Here is a 15443-nt window from a genome sequence, read left to right on the forward strand (position 1 = left end):
AGTGTTGCACTGAGCAACACTGTCTTTTTCATGCTTCAATGAAAAATACTGCCACACAGCCGACATGTCTCTGGTTCCTTGCTATTTCCCTAGCAGGCACGTTCTGATCACGTGATGCCGGCTTTGCGTGCTGGATCTGAGCGCTGCTGGATAGAATACCTGGAACGGAGTTTACACGGAACGGACTGCTTATATCGGACATTTTTGATGCAGTCCGATATAATCCGATACAGGTTTTTTGGTAGAAATCGGACCTATTTCCGATGTCAATATCAGAATGGGACATCCCTACTAATGAGCACAACCTAAGAGTACTATTTCTACCGTGGATGAGATCTTAAATCCTTCGCATGCAGATGGATTTAAAGCCTCTTCGACTACTGCTGAGAGGTTTCTGACATAATTTATAGGCAAAACTGAAACTATTCAAGCTCTAATTCCCCAGCAATTTAGTTTTATTGATGAAGATATCTGTTTTGATTCAACTACTTTGAATTCTTTTGACTCTGTATCCCCAGATATGTTGGATGAAATTGTTGGAAGGATGAAACCATCCAGCTCTGCACTCGACATTATTCCATCCTCTATTGTTAAAAATTTTTGGCCAGCTATTTCAAATATGGTTCATAATGTAATCAACTCTAGTCTGCAGTGTGGGCAAGTTCCAAAGAGTCTGAAAAGAGCTGTAATCAAACCCCTTCTTAAGAAACCCGTTGTTGATGTCTCGGTATTATCCAATCAACGACCTATTTCTATGCTGCTATTTCTTTCTAAGGTTCTTGAGAAAGTCGTTTTTAAGTAATTGTCAGACCATTTAGACAATAACAAATTTTAGAAGTTTTTCAATCAGCTTTTAGAACAAAGCATAGTACTGAAACTGTGCTTGTGAGAGTGTTCAATGATATTTACACATATACTGATGTGGGTGACAGTCTTTTTACTACTCTTTGATCTGACCGCTGCTTTTGATACTCTTGATCATGTTATACTTCTCAATCGACTGGAGAAGTTTGTTGGTCTCTCTGGTTCAGCGCTCTTCTGGATGAGTTCCTACCTGTCTGACAGGTATGTTACTGTTAAGATTGGTAGCTTCTGCTCAAGTGATGCTCCCCTAAAATATGGGGTCCCACAGGGCTCTGTACTTGGTTAACTGCTTTTCAATTATATTTGCTCCCTCTTGGGGCCATCTTTAGGAAATATGAGCTTGACTTTCATCTTTATGCTGATGACTGTCAGATCTATGCTCCTGTTAAAGCTAAGGATTTAGCTCTGAGTTGTCTTCGTGAGGCTAATGATTGTCGATGGGTTGTAATTTTCTCCAGATTAATGAGTCTAAGACTGAGTTGATTGTGTTTGCACCAAGTGGTGCTCCTGTAGTTACTCAGTCTCATATGATGCAAAGGATGTTGTGTCTATTTTCGGTGTTGAGATTGAGTCTCAGTTTAAAGGAGTATGGGGCAGGATGAAGAAACGAAACTCATTAGCGACGCACTCATCGCTGTGAGTAACTGCAGCCCAGCACGAGAGCGTGCACGTCAAGCATGGGAGTCAACTGCCATGACTCCATCTCGTTGGCAGAACAGCTGAACGTCTTTTTTGCCCACTTCAACGGCGTTCGCCCTCTTTCCACCTGGGCCCCCCCCCAGGGGCCTCACTGAACCAGCGCTAACAATCAGCGAGGAGGTTACCACCATCCTGCGCTGCATCAACCCATAAAAGAGCTCTGGCCCTGATGGGCTCCGTGGCAGTGTTCTGAAAGAATGCTCCACCCAGCTAGGTGAGGCACTCACCAGACTCTTCCAGCTCCTTCTGGACTTTGGCTGTGTTCCAGAGCAATGGAAAGAATCTGTGATAATTCCGATCCCCAAGAAAGCTCATGCAAAAGAACTGGTGGACTTTAGACCTGTGGCCCTTACATCAGTTCTGTGCAAGTTCATGGAAAGGGTAGTAGAAGGACATTTGACAAAATTCAGTTGGATCCCCTACAATTTGCTTGCAAGGCAAGACGTGGTGTAGAGGATGCAAGTCTCACACTTCTAAATGCTGTCACTAAACACATGGACTCTACACAACCATACACAAGAATCTTATTCATGGATTTTTCTTCTGCATTTAATACAGTAGACACCAGCATTTTGCTGGAACAGCTTTCAGGTCTCCATCTCCACACAATGCTGCTTTTATGGATGAACAACTTTTTGAAAGACAGGCCATAACAAGTATTTTTAAGAGGATTTAAATCCACGAAAAGTGTCATTAGCATTGGACAGCCACAAGGCTGTGTTTTGTCTCCAGTGCTTTTCTCAGTCTACACAAACAACATCCGGTGCCATAGTGAGAGAATGGCCCTGTATAAGTATGCAGACGACATGGCACTGGTGGCATCGGTGAAGACATCGGAGGACCTGTCTAAACATCAGCAGGCGGTCAGCAATCTGGTCCAGACACTTGGAGACTTTCACCTGGGGCTGAATATCTCAAAAACTAAAGAAATGTGCTGTGGGGCAGTCAGTGAGGCAGACACATCCCTGTTCAAACCCCTCAGCATACAGGGTCAGCCTTTGGAGCAGGTTCAGTCATTCAGGTATCTGGGAACAGAAATTGATGACCACCTGTCCTTTGCAAATCACAGCAATGGTGTCTACAAGAAAGCGCTGCAAAGACTCCACCTGCTAAGGAAGCTAAGAGCACTCAATGTGAACAAGGACATCCTAACAATTGTATACAAATCACTGATTGAATCCATTCTAACTTTCAATATTACAGTTTGGTATAACCTTTTACAGTTAAAAACAAAACACAACTCTCTCGCATTGTTAAATTTGGCAGCAAAATTACAGGCTCACCTCAGATCCCACTTTCTGTTCTTCACGAGCGAGCAGTGCACAGGAAGGCTACCCTGATCAGTGCAGACTCAACCCGTCCACTGAACCCACATTTTCAGCTACTTCCATCAGGAAGGAGGTACAGAGTTCCATTGGCCAAGAAAGGTGTCTATAAGAAATCATTTGTTCCCACCGCAATTACAATTTTGAATTGTTAAAGTTTTATTTTATTTTATTTTTTTACGATGATAACTGTCAGGATGCGCTGGTGAGTGGAGCGGAGGTGAGGATCCAAATGCAGGGGAGGAAGCAGGCAGGCAGACAAACTGGACAACTTAAAGGGTTTTAATGATTCACACATGCAGGACATGGAAACAATGAGGCAACAAGAGACAAAGAACTGGAGGGGTTTAAGTACAGGAGGGCTGGGTGCTTGGGTGATTGGGAAACGAGAGGCAGGTGGGAGCTATCAACAGGGACACAGGCTGAACCAGATGGGGAGACAAGACAGGGTGTGACAATAACATTTTAATACCTTTTAATTGTCTTTTATATATTTGTGTGAATGTGATATGGATTGTATTGTAAGGTGAGCCATGTCAAAGGCAAATTTCTGCCTCAATTCGAGGTGGACGATAAAGTTTATCCATCCATACATCACAGACTATATTATCCGGGCAGAGACAGCTATCACGGCACTGCGTAATGCGGGAGAGACACTAAGTGATGGTTTATTGACAGCAATGATTTTAAAAGGCCTGCCTGATGCATTCAGACCATTTTCTGTTCACATCACGCAGAGTGATGAAAGCATAACGTTTGCAGACTTTAAAACAAAGCTGAGGAGTTACGAAAGCACAGAAAAGTTTGGTGCTTCCGGGTCAGAAGAGGACAGCGTGATGAAGTTGAGGGGAAGAGACACCTGGAGTACTAGATTCACCTGTTACACCTGTGGACAAAAAGGCCACAAAGCTGCGGAGTGTACATCAGCAGGGGAGCGCCGAGAGCAGATACAGTGGTGCAGCTTATGTAAGAGCGCCACGCACAAAGACGCGCACTGTCGACGGAGAAAGCGGGACAAGGTGAAGCAAGCGGTAGACGAGGAGGACCACACCTTTGCTTTCAAGGTGCGACTGGATGACGATCCGGGCAGGATTGTAAAGATGAAGGGCCTCATGGTCGACTCAGGAGCAACAAGGCATATCATTACTGATGTTGGCATGTTTGAAGAGTTTGATCCAAACTTCACACCCCAGAGTCATATTCTGGAGTTGGCTGATGGAGATCGGGCCAGCGGGATTGCGTTAAAGAAAGGCACCACCAAAGTGTGCATGAAGGACCGTACAGGACAATATGTGGAGATGAGACTGAAGGAGGCGCTCTACGTCCCATCATTTTCACAGGACATATTTTCAGTGAAAGCGGCTACAGCGCAGGGAGCAACAGTCATCTTCAAAGAAGGACAGAACCGGCTCATCCATAAAAACGGTATGACTTTTGAAATTAACACACATGGCAGACTATTCTATCTAAGTACTCTGCAAAGTAAAGTTGATAAATGCAATGTGTGTTATGATGTTCAGACGTGGCATACAATATTGGGTCACTGTAATTATGACGACATACTGAAATTAGAAAACGTCACAAAAGGTATGAAAATAAAAGGGAAAGCAAGAAAGCTAATCAGAAATGTGAAGTGTGTATTAATGGAAAGTTTGCACAAAGTAGAAATACAAATCTAGACGAGAAGGCTAAAGAAGTGCTTGAACTTGTTCACACTGACCTGGCTGGGCCGATAGAGCCAGCGGGTAAAGATGGATTCAGATTTGCTGTTGTGTTCACAGATGACTATTCAGGAGCCATGTTCACTTATTTTCTTAAGGCTAAGAGTGATACTGTTAAAGCTACTGAGAGATTCATTGCTGATGTTGCCCCTTATGGAAAAATCAAATGCATAAGATCCGATAATGGAACAGAATTTACATCTTCGGTGTTTCAATCACTGCTCAGCAAGAATGCCATCAGACATGAAACCTCAGCTCCTTACTCACCCCATCAGAATGGGACTGCAGAAAGAGCATGGAGGACCTTGTTTGAGATGGCAAGATGCATGCTGATTGAGAGTAAGCTGCCTAAAGAGTTGTGGACATATGCAGTACAGACTGCTGCTATAATCAGAAATAGGTGCTATAACAGACGTCTTGGACAAACTCCATACTACCTGCTAACTGGGAAAACACCAGACCTGTCTAAAATGAGAGCATTTGGCTCAGAGTGTTTTGTTTACAAACATGATAAAAGAAAGTTGGACCCACGATGTGAAAAGGGCATGTTTGTAGGCTACGACAAAAACAGCCCTGCATTTTTGGTTTTCTTCCCAGACACTGGTAAAGTATTGAGGAACCGGTTGGTGAAGTTTGTGTCAAAACAAACAAAGGAATTTAACACTCAGACAGACGAAGACATGTATGAACATTTGCAACATAGGAATGGAGCGGAGACAGTTCCAACACCTGATGTGACCGATGTAGTCCCCCAAGAGATGAAAACAGAGATGTGTGATTCCAACGTCAGCATTAAAGGTGAAAGTGAGGGTTGTGACATTGCTCGTTATCCAAAGAGAGAAAGAAGACCACCTCAGTTTTATACTGACTGTGATTATCAAGCAAAGTCTGATGATCAGGTGATGAATGTGGATTATTGTTATCGTGTGGCATGTGATGTCCCTAAGACACTACAGGAGGCATTGAGCTCTTCAAAATCAGAACAGTGGGCTAGGGCTATGAAAGATGAAATTGATTGTCTTCTGCAGAACAACACGTACACGTTAAAGCCCCTACCTGAAGGTAAACAAGCAGTGGGGGGTAGATGGGTTTATACTGTTAAAGAAAATCCTGTTGAGACAACATACAAGGCCAGATTTGTGGCAAAAGGTTATAATCAAGTGTATGGTACTGATTATAATGAGACCTTCTCACCCACTGCTGATATGACGTCATTACATGTGTTGATGCAGCTCGCAGCTCAGTATGATTTAGATCTTCATCAGATGGATGTCAAAACTGCATATTTGCATGCCCCCATAGACTGTGAGGTTTATGTGGAACAACCTGAAGGATTTGAGGTCAAGTCTAGGACAGGAGAGGAATTGGTGTGCAAGCTCAACAAATCATTGTATGGTCTGAAGCAGTCAGGACGAAATTGGAATAAAATGCTTCATGATTTTCTTGTTAAAAATGGTTTTGTCCAAAATACAGCAGATTTCTGTGTTTACAGTAGATGGAATGGTTATGAAGAGGTCATATTGATAGTTTGGGTTGATGATCTTATTACTCCTCCTTGAACCGTCACCTTATCGTGGTGGAGGAGTTTGAGTGCCCTAATGATCCTAGGAGCTATGTTGTCTGGGGCACTTAGTGCCCCTGGTAGGGTCTCCCATGACAAATTGGTCTTAGGTGAAGGGTGAGACAAAGAACGGTTCGAAGGATCTTTCATGGCGGTTAAAACAAAGAGTCGGAGTACCCGGCCCGGAGGGTTACCGGGGTCCCACCCTGGAGCCAGGCCTGGGGTTGGGGCCCGTGAGCGAGCGCCTGGTGGCCGGGCTTTCGCCCATGGGGCCCGGCCGGGCCCAGCCCGAACCGGATACATGGGCTCGTCCAACTGTGGACCCACCACCCGCAGGAGGAACATGAAGGGTCCGGTGCAATGCGAATCGGGTGGCAGACCAAGGCGGGAGCCTTGGCGGTCCAATCCCCGGACAAGAAAACTAGTTTTTGGGACATGGAACGTCACCTCGCTGGCGGGGAAGGAGCCGGAGCTTGTGGCAGAGGTTGAGCGGTACCGGCTAGATATAGTCGGACTCACCTCGACACATTGCATTGGCTCTGGAACCCGAGACCTGGAGAGGGGTTGGACACTCTACTTTGCTGGAGTTGCTCCGGGTGAGAGGCGGAGGGCTGGGGTTGGCTTTTTGTTAGCCCCGAGACTCTCTGCCTGTGTGTTGGGGTTTACCCCGGGGGACAAGAGGGTAGCTTCCTTGCGCCTTCGGGTCGGGGAACGGGTCCTGACTGTTGTTTGTGCTTATGGGCCAAATATCAGTTCAGAGTACCCACCCTTTTTGGAGTCCCTGGGACGAGTGCTAGATAGTGCTCCATCAGGGGACTCCATTGTCCTGCTGGGGGACTTCAATGCTCACGTGGGCAATGACAGCTTGACCTGGAGGGGTGTGATTGGGAGGAACGGCCCACCTAATCTGAACTCGAGCGGTGTTTTGTTATTGGACTTCTGTGCAAGCCGCAGTTTGGCCATAATGAACACCATGTTCGAACATAAGGATGCCCACCGGTACACTTGGTACCAGGGCAGCCTAGGTCACAGGTCGATGATAGATTTTGTAGTCGTATCATCTGACCTGCGGCCGTATGTTTTGGACACCCGAGTGAAGAGAGGGGCGGAGCTGTCAACTGATCACCACCTGGTGGTGAGTTGGATCAGATGGCAAGGGAACATGCCACGTAGACCTGGCAGACCCAAACTCATAGTGAGGGTCTGCTGGGAACGCCTGGCAGAAGAACCTGTCAAGACGGTCTTCAACTCCCACCTCCGGCAGAGCTTTGACCACGTCCCGAGAGCAGTGGGGGACATTGAGTCCGAGTGGGCCTTGTTCCACTCTGCAATTGTCGAGGCGGCTGTTGCTAGCTGTGGTCGTAAGGTGGCCGGTGCCAGTCGTGGTGGCAACCCCCGTACCCGCTGGTGGACACCAGAGGTTCGGGGAGCCGTCAGGCTGAAGAAGGAGGCCTACAGGGCGTGGCTGGTCTGTGGGTCTCCGGAGGCAGCAGACAGGTACCGGATAGCCAAGCGGGGTGCAGCAGTGGCAGTTGCCGAGGCAAAATCTCGGGCGTGGGAGGAGTTTGGTGAGGCCATGGAGAAAGACTATCGATCGGCTCCAAAGAGGTTCTGGCAAACTGTCCGGCGCCTCAGGAGAGGAAGGCAGCAACTCGCTCACACTGTTTACAGTGGGGATGGGGAGCTGCTGACGTCAACTGAGGCTATAGTCGGACGGTGGAAGGAATACTTTGAGGAGCTCCTCAATCCCACCAATGCGCATTCCGAGGAGGAACCAGAGCTGGGAGGCCTGGGGATGGACTGTCCGATCTCGGGGGCAGAAGTTGCTGAGGTAGTCAAACAACTACACAGCGGCGGAGCCCCGGGGGCGGATGAGGTTCGTCCTGGGTATCTCAAGGCTATGGATGTTGTAGGGCTGTCATGGTTGACACGTCTCTACAACATTGCGTGGTCATCGGGGGCAGTTCCTAGGGAGTGGCAGACCGGGGTGGTGGTCCCCATCTTTAAGAAGGGTGACCTGAGGGTGTGTTCCAACTATAGGGGGATCACACTCCTCAGCCTCCCTGGAAAGGTCTACGCCAAGGTACTGGAGAGGAGGGTCCGATCGATAGTTGAATCTCAGATAGAGGAGGAGCAATGTGGTTTTCGTCCTGGCCGTGGAACTGTGGACCAGCTCTATACCCTTGCAAGGGTGATGGAGGGGGCATGGGAGTTTGCCCAACCAATCCACATGTGCTTTGTGGATTTGGAGAAGGCTTATGACCGTGTCCCCAGGGGCACACTGTGGGGGACGCTCCAGGAGTATGGGGTGGGTGGCTTTCTGTTAAGGGCCATTCAGTCCCTTTACCAGAGGAGCGTGAGTTTGGTCCGCATAGCCGGTAGTAAGTCGGACCTGTTCCCAGTGAGGGTTGGACTCCGCCAGGGCTGCCCTTTGTCACCGGTTCTGTTCATCACTTTTATGGACAGAATTTCTAGACGCAGCCGTGGTGTGGAGTGTGTCGAGTTTGGTGGCAGGAGAATCTCGTCTCTGCTGTTTGCGGATGATGTGGTCCTCCTAGCTTCATCCAGCTCTGACCTTCAGCTCTTGCTGGGTAGGTTCGCGGCCGAATGTGAAGCGGCTGGGATGAGGATCAGCACCTCCAAATCTGAGACCATGGTTCTCGACCGGAAAAGGGTGGCTTGCCACCTCCGGGTCGGGGGAGAGGTCCTACCTCAAGTGGAGGAGTTTAAGTATCTCAGGGTCTTGTTCACGAGTGAGGGTAGGAGGGATCGGGAGATCGACAGGCGGATTGGTTTGGCGTCTGCAGTGATGCGGACGCTGAGCCGATCTGTCGTGGGGAAGAGGGAGCTGAGCCAGAAAGCCAGGCTCTCGATTTACCGGTCGATCTACGTCCCAATCCTCACCTATGGTCATGAGCTTTGGGTAATGACCGAAAGAACGAGATCGCGGATACAAGCGGCCGAAATGAGTTTCCTCCGTAGGGTGGCCGGGCTCAGCCTTAGAGATAGGGTGAGGAGCTCGGACATTCGGGAGGGACTCGGAGTAGAACCGCTGCTCCTCCGGATCGAAAGGAGCCAGTTGAGGTGGTTTGGGCATCTGGTCAGGATGCCTCCTTGACGCCTCCCCGGGGAGGTGTTTCGGGCATGTCCTGCCGGCAGAAGGCCCCCGGGTCGACCCAGGACACGTTGGAGAGGTTACATCTCCAATCTGGTCCGGGAACGCCTTGGGGTCCTGCCGGAGGAGCTGGTGGACAAGGCCGGGGAGAGGACGGCCTGGAGCTCCCTAATTGGGATGCTGCCCCCGCGACCCGGACCCGGATAAGCGGAGGAAGACGACGACGACGACGATCTTATTATTGCAGCAAGTGATTGTCAAATCCTCAAAAGTGTGAAGGAAATGCTGGGAGCAGAATTCAAAATGAAAGATCTAGGAAAACTGAGACATTTCCTTGGCATTGACTTTACCCAGAAACAAGGAGAAATAAAAATGAACGATGGAGTGGAATACTCACCTGTAACTATATTTGAGGATAATCAAGGTGCTATTGCCCTTTCAAGAAACCCAGTCCGCCGCCAACGCTGTAAGCATATAGATATACGATATCATTTTGTTCGATCTGTACTCAGCGATGGGAAAATAACCATTCATTACTGTCCTACAGAGGAAATGGTAGCAGATGTTTTCACCAAACCTATGTCCAAAACAAGGATGGATAAGTTTGTGATGTTTATATTTGGCATTTGAAGAGTTTTTGTTTGTGTTTGATGTATAGGAATGTATTTTGCCAATTTAAGAACAAGTGGGGGTGTTGACTGTTTTGATTTGTTTGTTCCATTTGTGTTCTTAATTGAATGACCTGGAATCGGGTTGTGGGCGGAGCTACACACCTGTGAGAAATAAAAGGGCTGCTCATTCACACAAAAAACACAATTGCAGGCCAAACGCAAATACGACTGTGTGTCTATTTGTCCTCCAATGCCGGTTTCCAACTCTTATTCAGCATGGCTGCGCCAACAATACATACATACATACATACATACTCTTCTTCACTAGAAAAAAAAAGTTTCACAGTGATGTACGGCCAGAGCGCGGCTCGAACAAGGCACCATGTCGAGCGATGAAGTAAGTAACATTGTTACTTTAGTCTAATATTTGTAAAATTCCATGACAATATTAGCATTTTTATTTAGCCATGACACTCGTGATGTAAAGCAAGTGCTCCTTCCTATGAAATATTCATAAGCCAGTTTTGTGACTGGCGAGCAAGGCAGTAACATGATGCTACTTTATTAGCATAAGGCTTTGTGGCTGCAGGTGATTTCTGATGTTTTTAGACACATTAGTTATTATTTTGCACTAAGCTTACTAACAAGCTAATGTTATTGTTTATACATCATGTAAGAACATCCAATTAGGGCTGCAACAAACGATTATTTGGATAATCGATGAATCGGATGGGGTCTCGACACGATTAATCGATTGATCGTATTACATGGGGACATTTTTAAAAACTGCTAGGGAAACGTTATTTCTCTCCTTCCTTCACTTTATTAAACACAACATTATTAGAAAACAGTTCAATAGGAGAAAAACAACATGCCATCACCTAAATTGTCTTATAAGGTGTATAGACAGAGACCCTAAGCTACATCTATCTGTGACCTAAAATGCTTGGTCCAAGTTAAACAGCTTAAAGAGCAAGTCAACCCCTACCAGAGTCAAACTCCACTCCCACTTCATGTTTGAAAAATGCAACACATGCTGTTGCCTGGCAGACCGAGAGGGCGGAGCCGCTAACAAATACACACACACACACAGGCTCACGACAGCATTGTGACATCATAATGTACCAGTTTACATCATAGCATACTTCTTAGCCAATAGCAGTGGCAGATTTAAATTAAAATACAGTGCAGAGTTTTTACCTGACAACGGCACAACACTGCCAGTTTTAGGCAGAATATTTAAATTTTAACTAAGATGCACTGAAGTGCCAAATTATTGACGACATGTGTCTGCAGCACGATTAGACACTCGTTTATTTAGTTTATCAGCAAAAAAAAAGTTTATTTGGGGGTGACTTGCTCTTTAAGGGCAATTCTCATCTGTTTTGTTTGATCTCATCTGTAGACATTTATTATAACTGGGGATGTCAGACAACTAATTTTTAAATGTAATTAAACATAGACTGTGAATGAATCAAAATTAATCACTATTTCCAAAAATGACTGAAAAAATACCAAATAAAACAAAAGTAAATGAATGCCATCCTCCTTGTGATGATGCCATAGGCAACTGCCATAAAGTCACATCAAGAAATACTGCTGATCATTCCAATGATCCCAAATAGACTCACATTAGGCCACATGAAAGCAACTGAACCCAAAAATATATTAACCAGTATACATATACAGTATAACTACACTCTCACACAACACGCCTGCAGCAAGAGTTAGTACTTCTCCCTCCCTTTTAAAAGCGTTTTCGCTTCCGAGGACATTGTGGTTGTAAAACCACATGGCCCCGGTGTGATCAACCAGTTTCTGCGGGAATGTGACGGCGGAACCGGTTTGTAGCAGCGCGAGTCCCCCCCCCCCCTCCCCCGTTTATCTAATAACGTCGCGCTTACGATTTTATAGACTTTTTTTTTAGGAGCTTAGGGCATGTCTAGCCTGTGTAATAATCCGGGGCTTGGGTGAATCACTTTTGAAAAGTTTTTAACTTACCCAAACACAGAGCTCTCTCCCTCCTCGCTGATGATTCGGCATGCTTGCGTTTAAGATGCTGCATCATCACCGTAGTACTCCCGTGCCATGCTAAGTCTGACCTACAAACGTTGCAGGTAACGATTGTCTTCGCCTGATTTAACTGGGGGGGGGGGGGGGGGGGGGGGCGCTTTTGGAAGAGTTGTGCAACACAACGAATCGATGACGCAATTCGTTGCCAACGCTTTTAGTAATCGATTTTCATCGAATTTATCGATTCGTTGTTGCAGCCCTACATCCAATTTCAAGTCACTGACATCATTTGTGAAACCAATTTCATTACAGGACAGGCATCACAACAATGTAAATAGGAATGTAAATATCAATGTTTAGTTAAAAAAATGCATCAAATAAAATCATAATATCAAGAAGACCTACAGGGTAATACAGTCATTTTTCTCATTACTATCATTGATTTTCAGGAATTCACATTGGAAGGAGTGATGGAAGACAGTTCAGATGAGTGTGTGCCTGAGCCTGCCACAGACTATGATGTGTCGTGAGAAAGTCTGAGACCAGGGGATACAGGAAAGGGCAGTACAGGAAAGGGGAGAGGTAAAGGTTGCTCCGAGGGTCAGGGAAGGACACGCTCAAGGGGTGAGGGCAGCAGGTCGAGGTCCAGAGCTCCTTCAAGAGGACCAGGGCGCCGGGGCAGGCAGCGAACATCAGCTTTCAGAGAAGAGGACCGAGACTGGCTTTCACAGCTGAGAGCTGCCAGTATAGCTGAGATGCAGGTTGGTTGTAACCATTTGTATAAAAAAAAACAAAAAAAACAAAGAAAAATAGGGAGATGCCAAAAACTAAAACATCACTCACTGGAGATATGAATCTAGTCATGTAAACATATGTTCTTTAATTTCTAGACAGCTTTACAACACTTGAGCCAGGAGGAGAGAGATCATATTCTCGAGAGAGTGGTGACCCGTCTTCCAGGGGTGATGCTGGATATCCTGGAGTTTCGGCAAGAGACGCCAGGACACCATCTTCCTGACTGAGGGCAGCCTGCGTGGTGCACTTGCCAGAACTGCCGATGCATGCCTACACAGATTGAAAATCTGTGCTGTAGGCAGGTTCCAGAGCTCTGTCTAAGCAGAAGTGCTCACCTGGAGCTATACTGCTTGGATGAGGGCACACTGTGTCTAGTGAGGATGACCTGGAATGACATCTTCACCTTAGAGGACAACCAAGATGTGGGCACAGACAACTGAGAGTTTTGTTTTGCTGCGTATCGTCAGTTTACAGTCGGGCAACATGGGCGTCTGGGAAGAGGAAGTCGGAGACCAATTCCAAGCTGCTGTGTTCTACGTATACGGGAAAAATTCCCTGATCCATTTGGGAATTACACTGGCTACAAAGAAGCACCATTTAGGGTGGCAGACTAAAAATCCAAACCGTTTATCTACAACTACAGTAGTTCCAAAACAGCACAATACCTCAAAATAACTTTAGCTGAAGACAGCATTTTCACCCAAAAATAAACAAACTGATTGTGCAATATATTTATTTTTATTTATGTACAAAAAAGTTCTGTTATTTGCATTTGTACATAGTATTTTTTCTTAATTTCTAATAAATCAGTGTGCATGAAAGAGGTCATTCCTGTCTTTTGATTCTTCATGTAGCTGGGGCCTTTATGGGGAGAGGAGAACAGCAGCATTAGATCATATAGCAAGGCTCCATCCAATCTGGTAACTGTCATTTCAACTTGACCTTGGCACAACAGAAAAATGATGTGTTGTGCAGGTAGTGTGAACATTACAAATAGTTCCAGACTTATAAATTAATTACTGGTCTTCTGTAGATTCTTACTTTGTGACTCATAATTGTCTTCTTTCTTCTTATGTAACACAGTTTGGGTAGATGTTTTTTTTCCTTTTATATGCAGGCAGCAGAGGGACGATGTTGCCCTCTGCTGCCTGCATATAAATGGAAGCGACGTCTCGAACAGCTGGCGACTGACGAAGGCGTAAGTGATCCGACTGAAGCATGATAGGTAAAAATACATCTACCCAAACTTTGTTAAACAGGAAAAAAGAAGACAATTACTGGTGTATTATAATTGGTGATACATCTAAAACTGCAAAAAGGTGCAGCAGATAACTTGTGAAACTGAATATTTTATGCTGAGGTTTTTTTTTTAACCAGTACAACAATAAACATAATTAGAATTGAGCTGACAAGAAATGTGAGATTTTGGTGAATGACACACCTGTCCTCTGCGAATTTGTGTCTGGACCAGTTCTGGCGTGGGGGGTGCCACAACTCCAGCTAAATTCCCAAGATTTCTTGGGTCACCGGGGTTGCATTTTGCCTTTCTTGGGAGCGCCCCTCCATCCATACGTTTTCTGAGGATGCAACGCTGAAGTTCAGGGATGTAGCTGTAGTCTTTGGCAACCTTGACCACTTGTATGCGGTAATTTTGTGACTTTATGCTGTAGAGCCGCTTGTATCTAAAAGACAAGCATTACAGAATTTACTGAAGGGCCACCTTTTTACATTTTCATTCAACGACACAAATATTTTACAGTAACAAATCCAACAACTTATTTTGAAGTACAGATCATATTCAGTTGCCTTGAAGATAAACAAAACTATTAGACTTACGACTTCTCATTTTTCCGGGTTATATAATCTGGTCGGTGGTTGTGGTGGTTGTAATCCAACGCAGCAAGAAGGCACCTGGCTTCATAGACGGGAGGAGAGAAGGCAAACCTGTTTTGCATGGAGAGGGGGGACAAGATTTATAAAAATTGAACCACATAATTTTCAAGGGACTAATATTGCTAGGACATAACACATGCTTGATATTTCTATTTGTCATTCATAACCTAGAAAATGTAATAATTTCAGTTAGTAATTATAACCAATAATGCACACATCGCTTCATAATCAGAATAAGCTTTATTGCCAGCGCTCCAGCGACCCAGAGCATAGGAACTTGACTCCGCAACACAACCTGACCAAGGTTAAACATACACACATGCAGACAAAAACAGGTACAGGCAGTTACAAGAGCAGCCAGAACGGCGCTCAAGAGCAGCCAGAACGGCGCTCAAATAAAATAAAACTGCTTCTAAATAAAATTACCTTTTTCCAACATACATGAGAATGCAATTCTGGAAACTCTCCAGTTCTGAAGTTGACCTGTAAAATAAAACAAAAGCTACAACTTATAGATTATTAGGAATCACACTTTTGATTGCCTTTTCACCCACAATTGTCATTTCTATATGAAAATTGTCAGCTTTGATATTGACACTAGCTTTTTTGCTTATGAAAATGTTATTAATATACCTAAAGGTCAGATTGGTGACATCCTTCAACCAACGTCTGTTGAACATGATTCGTTGAAGAGCCTCGTGTGGTGGAGATCCTGGCACCATGAGCTCTTTAACACTGGTCGTTGCATCAAGTGGTCCATGGTCACATTTGCCACGGGTCCATTCCCTGTGACATGGTGAAGCACACCCACCCACATTTCCTAACAGAAAAAATAAGTTTTATTTG

The 15443-nt window shown here is 45.5% G+C and overlaps 1 protein-coding gene across 2 annotated transcripts in view; it reads right to left on the reverse strand.

Annotated features, from left to right (window-relative positions):
• LOC129157293 (gastrula zinc finger protein XlCGF57.1-like) overlaps positions 1-15443 on the reverse strand; it is a 106478-nt gene that overhangs the window by 57191 nt on the left and 33844 nt on the right. The window lies entirely within an intron of this gene.

The sequence above is a fragment of the Nothobranchius furzeri genome, chromosome 12, assembly GCF_043380555.1.
Source record: "Nothobranchius furzeri strain GRZ-AD chromosome 12, NfurGRZ-RIMD1, whole genome shotgun sequence".
Lineage (NCBI taxonomy): Eukaryota > Metazoa > Chordata > Actinopteri > Cyprinodontiformes > Nothobranchiidae > Nothobranchius > Nothobranchius furzeri.